At 38.3% G+C, this 11825-nt stretch overlaps 1 long non-coding RNA gene across 3 annotated transcripts in view; it reads right to left on the reverse strand.

Moving 5' to 3' along the window:
• LOC143643430 (uncharacterized) overlaps positions 1-11409 on the reverse strand; it is a 34159-nt gene extending 22750 nt beyond the window's left edge. The window contains exons 1-3 of one of the 3 annotated variants that reach the window (XR_013156279.1): positions 11282-11409; positions 9585-9734; positions 5602-5696 (exon numbers count right to left, since the gene is read on the reverse strand). This is a non-coding gene — a long non-coding RNA (uncharacterized LOC143643430). The remainder of the gene's footprint in view (positions 1-5601; positions 5697-9584; positions 9735-11281) is intronic. The other 2 variants (XR_013156278.1, XR_013156277.1) reach the window with 2 other exon arrangements.
• Between the last annotated feature and the right edge of the window lie 416 nt (positions 11410-11825).

Genomic DNA, 11825 nt, shown 5'->3' on the forward strand with positions numbered 1-11825 from the left:
TTGTTGAGTTATATAACTTATTTATGTACACAGGATATCAAGCCTTAATCTGATATGTGATTTCCAAAGAGTTTCTCCCATTGACTTAACTGCCTCCTCACACTTTAACAAAATTCTTTTCTTTGGGGCACAGAAGCTCTTGATCCTAAGGAGTTCCCATTTATCTATTTTTTTCTTTCATTGTTTGTGCTTTAGGTATAAAGTTTAAGAAGGTACTCCTATTACTAGATCTTGAAGAGGTTTCCCTGCATTTTCTTCTAGAAATTTTATGGTACTGGCTCTTATGTTTAGGTCTTTAATCCATTTTGAAAGATTGTTTGTATAGGGTGTAAGGAAGGGGTCCTCTTTCATTCTTTTGGCTATAGCTATTCAATTCTCCCATGCCAGTTTATTGAAAAGACTATTCTGTCCCATTTCAGTAGAATTGGGGGCCTTATCAAAGATCAAATGTCCATAAATTTGGTGGTCTATCTCTGCACTCTGAATTCCATTGGTTGAACTTCCATCCTTATTCCAGTATCATGCCGTTTGACTGCTGTGTCTTTATAGTAAGCTTTAAAATCAGAAGTTTTAGCCCTCTCACTTTGCTATTCTTTTTAAGGAATCTTTTTGCTATTCAAGGTCTCTTTCCCTTCCAAATAAATTTGATAGCTAGTTTTTGCAAGTCTTCAAAGTAAGTTGTTTTGATTTTGATTTGTATTGCATTGTATCTGTAGGTCAATTTGAGTAGAATTGACATTTAATGATATTCAACAATCCTATCCATGAGCATAGAATGTCTTTCCATGTATTTGGGTGATATTTTATTTCTTTTAGCAATGTTTTATAGTTTTTTGTATACACATCCTTGACATTGTTAGTAGGGCTTATTCCTAGATACCTGATTCATTTGGTCACTATTTTGAATGGAATTTTTTCCTTAATTGTCTCCTCAGATAGATGATTGCTTAGGTATAGAAACATTACTGATTTTTAAAAAATTAATTTTGTATCTTGCCACTTTGCTGAATTTGTTTATTAGCTCAAGTAACTTTGTCTAGATTTCTCAGGGTTTTCCAAATATAGGATCATGTCACCTGCAAATAATGAAAGTTTTACTTCTTCCTTTCTTAATTGGATGCCTTTTATTTCCTGTCTAGTCACTTCAACTTGGACTTATAGTACAGTGTTGAATAATAGTGGTAAACAATGAGCATCCTTTTCTCATTCCCAATCTTAGGAATGCTTTCAATCTCTCACAATTAAGTATGATGCTGGCCATGGGTTTTTCATATTTGCTCTTTATGGTATTGAGAAAGTTTCCTTTGATTCCTATATTTTGGAGTATTTTATCAGGAAAGGATACTAAATCTTGTCTAATACTTTTTCAGCATCAATCAATATGCTCATGTGATTTTCCCTTTTGGATGTGTTAATTTGCTGTATTACCTTGATTGAGTTTATGTTGAACTACCCTTGCTTTCCGGGTATAAACCCTACTTGGTCATGATATATAATTCTTTTAATGTGTTATTGGATTCAATATGTTAGTATTTTGTTGAGAATTTTTAAATTTATGTTCATTAGGGAGATTGGACTGTAGTTTTCCTATCTTGAAGGGTCTTTATCCAGTTTTGATATTAGCATGGTGTTAGCCTCATAAAATGAGTTAGGTAGAATTGCTTTTCTCCTGGACTTTTTGGGAAAGTTTGAGCAGGATTAATGTTAGTTCTTTTTGGAATGTTTGATAGAGTTTCCCTGTGAAACCATCTGGTCCTCAATGTTTCTTTGTGGGAAGATTTTTGATGACTGATTGAATCACTTTACTTGTATTTGGTTTACTGAGATCTTCTATTTCTTAAGTCAGTGTATGTAATTTCTGTGTTTCTCTTTGTCCATTTCATCTAAGTTGTCTAGTTTGTTGGCCTATCATTGTTCATAGTATTCTCATGATTTCTTAAACATCTTCAATATCCATGGTAACAACCCCCCTCTCATTTCTGATTGTTTATTTGTATTTTCTCTTTTTTTTTCTTTAATAGTCTAGCTAGGGGTCCATCAATTTTATTGATTTTTCTCAAAGAACCAACTTTTGGTTTTGCTGATTCTATTGTTTGGTTGTTTTCCAGTTTGTTTATTTTTGCTTTAATCTTTATTTCACTTCTTTCACTTGCTTTGGGGTTATTTTGCTGTTCTTTCTCTAAACCCTCCAGGTGAGCAGTTAAGTGCTCAATTTTTGCTTGTTCTTATTTTTTAATATAGGCACTTAGGACAATAAATTCCTCCCCTCCCCCCAGCACTGCCTTTGCCATATATCATAAGTTCTGATATGTTGTATCCTCAACATCATTAATCTCCAGATATTTTATTTACTGATTTCTCTAGCAATTTTGTCTTTGACCCACTGATTATTTAAGAGTATGTTGCTTAATCTCCATGTTTGTGAAAGCTCTGGTTCTTTGATGATTATTGATTTCTACCTTCATTCTGTTGTGGTCAGAGAAAGTGCTTTGGATAATTTCAATCTTCTTAAACTTATAAAGACTCATTTTGTGTCCCAGCATATGATCTATCCTAGAGAATAATCCATGTGTGCTACAGAAGAATATATATTCTGGTGTTTGGGGTGTAATGATCTATATATGTCTGTTAAATCTAATTCATTTATCTCATTGTTTAGGTTCTCTATTTCCTTGTTGATCCTCTGTCTGGTTGTTCTTTCTATTCTGGTTATTCTATCTATAGTCGCGAGTGGTATATTGAAGTCCAACTACTATTGTTTAAATGTCTATAACGCCCTTCAGTTTTGTCACTGTTTGCTTCATGTACTCTGGGGCTTCTTGACTGAGAGCATAAACATTTGTGATTGTTATTTCCTCTTGGTGAATTTCCCTTTAATTACTATGTAGTGTACTTCTTTGACTCTTATGACATCTTTACATTTAAATTCTATTTTGTCTGATATTAGTATAGGTACTTCTGCTTTCTTTTGGTTACAGCTTGCATAGAACATATGTTTCCATCTATTTGTGTCCTTGGATCTAAGATGCATCTCTTGTTGTAAATAGCATATAGATGGACTATGTTCTTTAATCTATTCTGGCAATATGTAACTTTTAACTGGTGGGTTTAATACATTAACATTCAAAGTTATTATAGTAAAAGCAGTTCTTGAATCTACCATCTCATCCTTTAGTTTTTATTTGTCAGATCTATGTATTCTTTGCCCTCTCTCTCTTTAGATACTTTAAATTACCATTACTGGCATTCTTCAATTCTGTGCCCACCTCCAGACTTCCCACTCCTGTCTTTTTTTTTTTTTTTCCTCCCCAGCTCACAGGACTCCCTTTAGTATTTCCTGTAGGGCAGGTCTCTTGTTGACTAGTTCTCTCTGTCATTGTCTATCTTTGAAGATTTTAATCTCTCTCAATTTTGAAGGAAAACTTGGCTGGATTAAGAATAATTGACTGGCAGCCTTTCTCACTCAGGGTCTTAAATATATCATACCACTGCCATCTTGGTTCCATGGCACCTGTTGTGTAGTCCAAAGTCAGTCTTTTGTGTTTTTCTTTGTCTGTAGTAGGTTACTGTTCTCATGCTGCTTTCAGTACTTCCTGTTTCTCTTCAGAATTTGACAGTTTGATTAGTACGTGTCTTGGAGTAGACCTATTTGGATTTATTTTGTTTATATTTCATTGATCCTCTTCCATTTGCATTTTTATGTCTTTTATAAGGGTTGGTAAGTTTTCCCTGATTGTATCTTCAGCTGATCTTTCCAGCCCTTACTCTTCTCTTTTCCTTCTGGGACACTGATGACACTTATATTTCTGTACCTCTTGTTACACCTAATTTCCCTAAGATCCAGTTCCTTTTTTTCCATCTATCTTGCCATTTTGTTCTTGTGTGCACTCTAGTTGAGCTGCTGTGTCTTTTAGCTGACTTATTCCTCCTTCTGCCTCTTCAAATCTGCTGTCGTGTATCTCTAGTATATTCCTAATTTTGTCTGCTGTATCTTTCATTTCTGTGAGATCTACCATTCTTCTATTTAATCTTTCAAGTTCTTCTTTATGCTCTTCTAGTGTCTTACTGATATCCTTTATTTCTTTATAAATATCCTTGAGTGGTTGTTCTATATTCTGTGTACCCTCTGGAATTTTGATTTGGTAGTTTAGCTGGGCCATTTCTGCTTGGATCTTCACATGCTTTGTGATTTTCTGTTGTGTTTGGGGCACTTGATTATCTTAAGGTTATTTAACAAGTCGGTTTCTTTCACTTTCCTAAAGTTTTATATTTATTTGGTTTTGTGTTGAAGGTTTTGCCCTTGGTTTGTCAGTAATTCCCCACAACTATGGCTTGGATCACATGTAGGAGATACAATTCTACTTGAGAGTCTATTAAAAGTTAGTCCGGGGTGCATGGATATTTCAGTTGCAGAATGCCCGCCTGCCACAAGGGCACCCAGGCTCAATTCCCAGTCCATGCACCCAAATATAAATAAATAAATAAATAATATAATATAATTAATAATAAAAAAATAAAATTTAAAACTATGGGGAAAAAATACACCTTAACAGTAGTAAGCCCCAAATCAGGAGACACCCCAAGACATTTTAGGAATGAACTTAAACTGGTGCCTACATAAGGGAGAGAAAATTAAAAAACTAAAGTAGAGAAATAAAAAAACCCTTAAAATACCAATATATTTAAAAATATATAAAGATAACAATAATACTAACAAAAATAGAAAAACATTTTTAAAAATCTAGGCAGATGGGGAGTTTGCCAGACTGTACTTACCGCTTCTCTCCAACAGGTGGCGTACCTGAGGCATCTTCTACCTCCAGAGGAGCCCCTCCCTGATTGCAGCGGTTAAGGCACTCAGCCGTTTTTGTAAAACCTATCAACTAATGTGCGTGCCATTGCCTGTCATCAAGACACAACCAATCGATTTTTCAGTCCTCCTCGCATTTATCTCATAGTCTTAGAGGTAAGACTTTGCCCGACTTCTCTCATTTAACAGAGAACCAGAGAGAAGTATATTAAGATCACCCATAAAAGAATAATGAAGGTCTTCTGACTGCAGGCCAAGACTCCTTACACCCAATCCTCTTTCCTTCAGACAGCAGACCTATGCCATGGTCCGATGGTTCTTCTCTTTTCTGGCTCCCTCCCTTCCTTCCCTCAGAAATTTATTCCCCCCAAAAAATCTGTTGTGTCAATTGCTTTCTTGGCATCTGCTTCTCAAAAGAGTCAGACTCAACACAGTGAAAAATGCTTAGAATCCTTTCTTGTTCATAAAGCACATCCCACCTACATTCTACCAACTACAGACTCCTTTGGGCTCCCTTTGTGGAGGAAAATACTCTCCTGAGAAGGTGAAATGCATTGGCTAATGGTGAAAGTTAACTGACAATGTGTGGGTACTACTCATTTAATCTTCACAATAGCCTGACGAAGTAGGTGCCCTATTCTCATTTACTATGGCAACCGAAAGACACAGAGAGAATACTCCTGATATTTGGTGCTCTTAACCACTGCACTCCACAACGCCTCACAGTGCAATATCAGTTTCACTTTAGTGCCAGTTATGAAATTCACCTGGGTAGATATTATATTACTCACTTCTGTAGGTGCTGTGTAGGTTTGGATGATTCAGTATTAGAATTAATCTGACCAAAGATCCAGGATTGTCCAGAATAGTTTCATATCATTTTGTTCTATTCAATAAAGACAAGTTCATTAAAGGCATAAATAAGTCACTTCTCAAATCTTCATTATGCTTCAAGTAAACTCCCTACTCAGAGGTCGGGTTGGGGAAGAGGTTCAAAGTTAGGAGCTAGCTAGAGAGAACATAACACGGCTGTACTGGGAAAGGCCTGTATATCCAGTCCAGCAAGGAAGCCTGCATGTTTGCCAGGATCAGAAAAAGAATGAGGGACTAGAACAAACATTGGTTCGTCCTACAGGATTTGGATGCTGACGAGAAGAAACATTTGGAGGACAATGAGACCCCTAAAGATGGGATTCATTGGAGGTAGGCAACAGAAACTAGAGGCTGAGGGGAAAGTGGTGGCCACCATCCAAAGAAAGCATCCCTTGCATTAGAGAAGTGCACATGGGATATGACCAGTGAGGAACCCATGAACGGGCTCACGAGAGCCAGCGACTGGGCTTTTGACAACAAAAGGGTCCCAATAGTTATGACTGCACTACCCATGTGAAACTGTCCTCTTCCTTTGAGACTTCCTGCACACTGGGCCTGACCAGAAACAGCAGCCAATGCTCTAAAGAAAATAAGAGAGAAGAAATCCCCATTCTTCTCCTTCCCCACTATGGCTTCTGGGCTTAGGCTAGTATATAAGAAGTTTTAAACTGAATGAGATAGTAAAGCTTTGAAAATAGACTGGTATGGGCTGGGGTTTTTTAAACCTGAGAGTAACCAGGGGAGCTTTGGGATGTACTTAGATATCAGTAGCTGAAAAAAAAATAAGCTACATTACTTTATCCCCCTGTAGCCCAGTTTATTCAATCATCTGGTGATATTTGAGCCTTTCCTTATGCAAGGAGCATTCTAGGATCGGTAATGTTGAGGATATGATAGTGTGAGCACAAGCTTTGGAGTCAAACCAAAATAGATACCCTTCCCCATGGTATTAGCTTGGGTTCTCTAGAGAAACAGAATCAGCAGGAAATATCCATTGGTATAAAATTTCTAAAAGTGTCTCATATAACCTCAAGAACATGGACTCCAAAATCCAGAGGGCAGGCTGTGAAGCTGATGACTCCAATAAAGGGTTGGGACAAACTCCACAGGAGAGGCTTGCTGGCCGAGGCAGGAAGAGAACCTGTCTCTTCTGAATCCTCCTTAAAAGCTTTCCAGTGATTAGATAAAACCGTTACTCATTGCAGAAGACACCCACCTTGGCTGATTACAAATACAATCAACCTGTGGATACAGCCAATGTGATCATGATTTAATTCTATGAAATGTCCTCATAGCAACAGACTGACCAGTACTTGCCCAACCAGACAAAGGGGCACCACCACCTGGCCAAATTGACACGTGAACCTGACCGTGATACCCACCTAGCACTTGGTCACTGTGTGGCCTTGAAAATATTGCATGTTTCTGTATCAATTTCTTTGTGTATAATTAATAATCATCTCTACTTAATCTTGTTGTAAGAGTAAAATTTGATAATATACAAAAATCAGCTTTCTAAACTGCTGTCTAATATTTGTAATAAGATTTATTATGAATATTAACATATTTACATTATATAAGTGGAAAATTGGAAACAATCAGTGTTCAAGATAGGATTAAATAAATTATAATACTGTACAATCAAGCTATCAGTTCTTTATATACATGCTTATACACAGGCAACTCAGCCTTCTGCCTTCTAGATCCCTACTGTGGTGTGTATACATTTACCCCTTGACATAATTAATGAACAAGAGCTCTGTGGGGTCGTTTGGTTCTCAGCATCAGAGAGAGAGGGAGACCTGGTGAATAAGATCAAACTAAAATTACATCAGACCTTTAGGACAGCTCAGCTTACTACTGTTGTCTAGAAACCAGACAAGTCATGAGTCATGAAGACTTACAAATATCCCAAATTCTAATTTTATGCCAACTATTTCTCTTTGAAATTATCAAACCAAATACTGTTTTGATACTGAAAATATCTAATTTGTTTCATTAGGCCTATTCTTGAGTGTTTCTAGAAAATAATATGTCAGCTTAATTCAGAGGGATATAACTTCATTTTCTGATCACATCATCAAAAGCGTTTTCTGTATCACCAATCATCATATCCTATTTTCTTATCCTCTCTTGCGTTGCCTAGCCCAGACTGCTTTAGTACCACACCACTGTCAGCACTGGGCATCAGAGAACTATGAATGCAAATTCTGCTGGTTTACTATGTGGGATGTAAGTCTTAGTTATGATAAGAAAGTCATGAAAGTGGGATCAGAGGCTAAACCATAGTGAAAGCAAGAGTCTTCTCTCCCCTTCTTTAGCCAGCAGATTACCTATTCCTGCAGTCCAGCCTAGGAAGACCCTGGCACTGACACTTTTATCTCTCCTTGGGAATCCTCTCCAGTATCAAAGTAGCCAATCCCAACATCACCTGCTGGTGGGCTGTTTGCTGTCTGACTGATCATGGACTTCACTGCCTGTCTTTATTTGCTAGTGTGGAATTTATAAAATTTCATGGATCACTCCTACCACAGGGTCACAGCGAGGAAAGTCCGTGGTACTAAAATTAATTTAAAATAACTCAAGTCTCTTAATCATATATTTCAGACACTGTGAAGAGAACACAAAGTCAGAGCTGATGATTCTTTTTTTGACCCCCCCTTTCTATGTATATACTCCTCTCCCATCGTGCAGCTGATGCCTCTTATTTTCCTTTTACCCTCCCCTTCCCTCATGTTCTTCTTGCCCTCCTTGCCACATACCTCTTATAATCCCCCTCTCCTTCCCCCCCTTCCTCCACATTCTCCATAAGGCCAAGGACTAGCACAGCAAGTGGAGCCCATTCGCAAGGGTGGGGGAGATAAGATGGGAGATTTCATGCTTTCTTTAATTGATCTTATCACACCAGTAACTGCAGAGTAATCTTCCTGCTTAACTGATGAAGTAAGGAGAAGCAATCATTTTGAATAGCAAATTTTAGTTCAACTGTTGAGGAACTATTAAGTAGGACTAATGTTTTCCTTGTGGTTGCCTAGTTGAGGGATTAGGTTTTCAATGTTGTCCCTAAGTAGAGACTCAATTACCCTTCCCTCTCTGGCTGTGATCCAGGAAGTCAGATGGAGGCTACAGGGAGTAAAAGGAGGTAGCAGAGGCCGAAGTCAGGCCAGGGTGGCCAGCAAAGCCAAGCAGGATGATTGTTTAAGTGATAATTTGCATCTAGAGTATTGTGTCCATTGTGTTAAGCCTAGTAAATCTCCTGTTTTAATTTCTCCTCTGAGGACAAAGGCTGGGATTTTACTTTTTTTTTTTTTTTAACTTTTTAAATGATATGATATAACATATACAAGGCAAAGAAAAATATAATAATTTTCAAAGCACACTTCACCAAATAGTTACAGAAAAGATCCCAGAGTTTGTCATGGGCTACCATTCTATCATCTCACATTTTTCCTTCTAGGTGTTCCGAAACGAGGCTAGAAAGAATATTCACATGATAATTCAGCAACGATACTCTTTTCTCCTTTAATCCTTTTCCCAATCTATACGGATCTTTGGGGTATGCCTGTTCTGAATTTTTCATGTTGAGAAAGAGTGTGGACACTAAAGGGCAGGGGATTGTAGTGAGTCGATAATCTTGGCAAGCCTGAGTTTCAGGATTTATCTGGCCTAACAGTCCTCTGGGAACTATATGCTCCAGGAACAGAAACCTATTGCATGAAACATTTATAAGGTCTCAGTTCAAACCGTAGGTGTTCTTAAGAGTGAACAGGAGTGATGTTGACTGGGGTTTAGCAAACTATTGCAATTAGTGCTATCTAACTGAAGCTTGCATAGCAGCAGCCTCCTGACTCCATTTGATCTCTCTTGGCCACAGATGCCTTATTTTATTACGTTCTTTTACCCTTTTGGTCAGGAAGGTGTTGTCCGTCCTATGGCACCAGGGCCAGACTCATCCCTGGGAGTCATACCCCATGTTGTCAGGGAGATTTTCACCCCTGAATGACTTGTACCATGTAGGATGGAAGGCAATGATTTTCCTTGCAGATCTGGGCTGAGAGAGAGAGAGAGAGAGAGAGAGAGAGAGAGAGAGAGAGAGAGAGAGAGAGAGAGAGAGACAGACCATATCTGAGCAATAAAGAGGCTTCCTGGAACCAATTTTTAGGCCTCATTATGGGTGGTCTTAGCTTCTTCCCTACAGAAATAAATTCATAAGCGCAAGCCTCAAAATGCAGGGCTTGCCTTATTTTGGGGGAACCCCCAGTGGTTGGGAGGGTACCCAAGGTTACCCAGATATATGTAATTTTTCCTCTTCGGATCCTCAAGAGACTCTCCCAATACTTTTTAATTATCAGCCCACCATAGTCTGGCTGGCACTACACCAAGCCATAGGAATTCCAAGGCCTCGTTCCTGTTCTGGACTCCAGGAGTCCAGGTGTCTAAATGCACTGTCCAGAAAGGCTGATTCAGACTGTGTTACAGAAAACTTAGGTTCTAGACATAACAAACCTCTCTGCCCTTGATCTCATACAGCAACTGGAGGTCTAGAGTACATACACTATCATCTTTGACCCTGTATTCTAATTTACCTTAGACCCAACCAGATTGGCTTCATTTTAAACTCTAATTGAGGCCTGATCTCTTTCTTGGTTACTTCAACTGTTATTATATATAGCTATGCTAACTTTCAGGTCTGTAGTATTTCATTTCTGGGACCCAGGTGTCACTGAGCTACTCAAAGTTCCAGGGAAATAGCAGCTGATATACATATAGCTCAATGTCTCAGAATCCAGAAATATATCCACAACTTCAGACCAAATGTGGCTGCTATAAGGGCCCACAATCCAGGCTCTCATTTTTTTATAAGCATCATCTGAGAGAGGTCTTAGCATATTTATTCTTTTGTTTCTGGCCTATTCTGCACAGCCCATTGTCCCCAAGGTTTATTTGGTTTGTTGTGTGCCCCTTGACATCCCTTCTTTTTGTAGATGCACCAAATTCCATCATATAAATGTATCACTATTCGCCATTTTTACTTCCTAGTCACTGTATTCTTTGGCTCCCTCCATCTATTGGGCATCATGGATAATGTCCAAAATAACCCATGTCTTACAGCATCTTGGTTTGGTTGTACACTCAGGAGTATTCTTAATTTTCAACAACTCTCATTGGTCTGTAATGACAAAGAACCCCAGCAAACGTAGTGTCACCAGCTGTCCAATCAAAACTATCCTTTATCTCTTGTCCCCACCCCCATCCCCAGTTTGTTGCCACTGGTAGTGTCGTGGTACTGTTGATGTCCTCTTATTAAATATTGACCATAGCATGCATTTTTAGTTTTCCCCCCATATCCCTCTACTATTGACTCTTTGTCCACTATCAAACCATTGAAATGGATCATGCGAGAACTTACTTATGATTATAAATTTAATCGTTATGATACATGGCACTATACATCCCCTTTTCAATCATATTCACCTTCTGTATTCTAGTTTACCTTAGACCCAACCAGATTGGCTTCATTTTTAACTCTAATTGAGGCCTGATCTCTTTCTTGGTTACTTCAACTGTTATTATATATAGCTATGCTAAGTTTCATACCTGCTAATAAATACCTGCTAATTAGTTATCACCACCTCTATCCATTGCCTTACAATTAGGTTCAGCCTCTTTCGGGAGCCTTTCTTCCATCTCTAGCTTTTGTGTACCTCTAGGTCTGCTATATTCTACCCCTGTAACCTCTGAGATTACCTTTACCTGAGTCATAATAATGAAATCATACAGTATCTGTCCTTTTGTGACTGACTTATTTCACTCAGCATTATGTCCTCATAGTTCATCCATGTTGTCATATGTTTCAGGATATCATTTCATCTCACTGCTGCGTAATGTTCTGTTTTATGTATGTGTGTATATACACACATTTCTTTTATCCACTACTCCATTGGTGGGCACTTGGATCGTTTCCAACTTGGGGCAATTATGAACAGTGTAGCTATGAACATCGGCGTGCAAATGTCTGTTCCTGGCACTCCTCTCAGCTCTTCTGGATATATACCAAGTATTGGCATCACCAGGTCATAGGGCAACTTGGTATTTTGTTTTCTGAGAAATTGCCAAACTGTCCTCCATGGTAGCTGCTCTA

The sequence above is a fragment of the Tamandua tetradactyla genome, chromosome 8, assembly GCF_023851605.1.
Source record: "Tamandua tetradactyla isolate mTamTet1 chromosome 8, mTamTet1.pri, whole genome shotgun sequence".
Taxonomy (NCBI): Eukaryota; Metazoa; Chordata; class Mammalia; order Pilosa; family Myrmecophagidae; genus Tamandua; species Tamandua tetradactyla.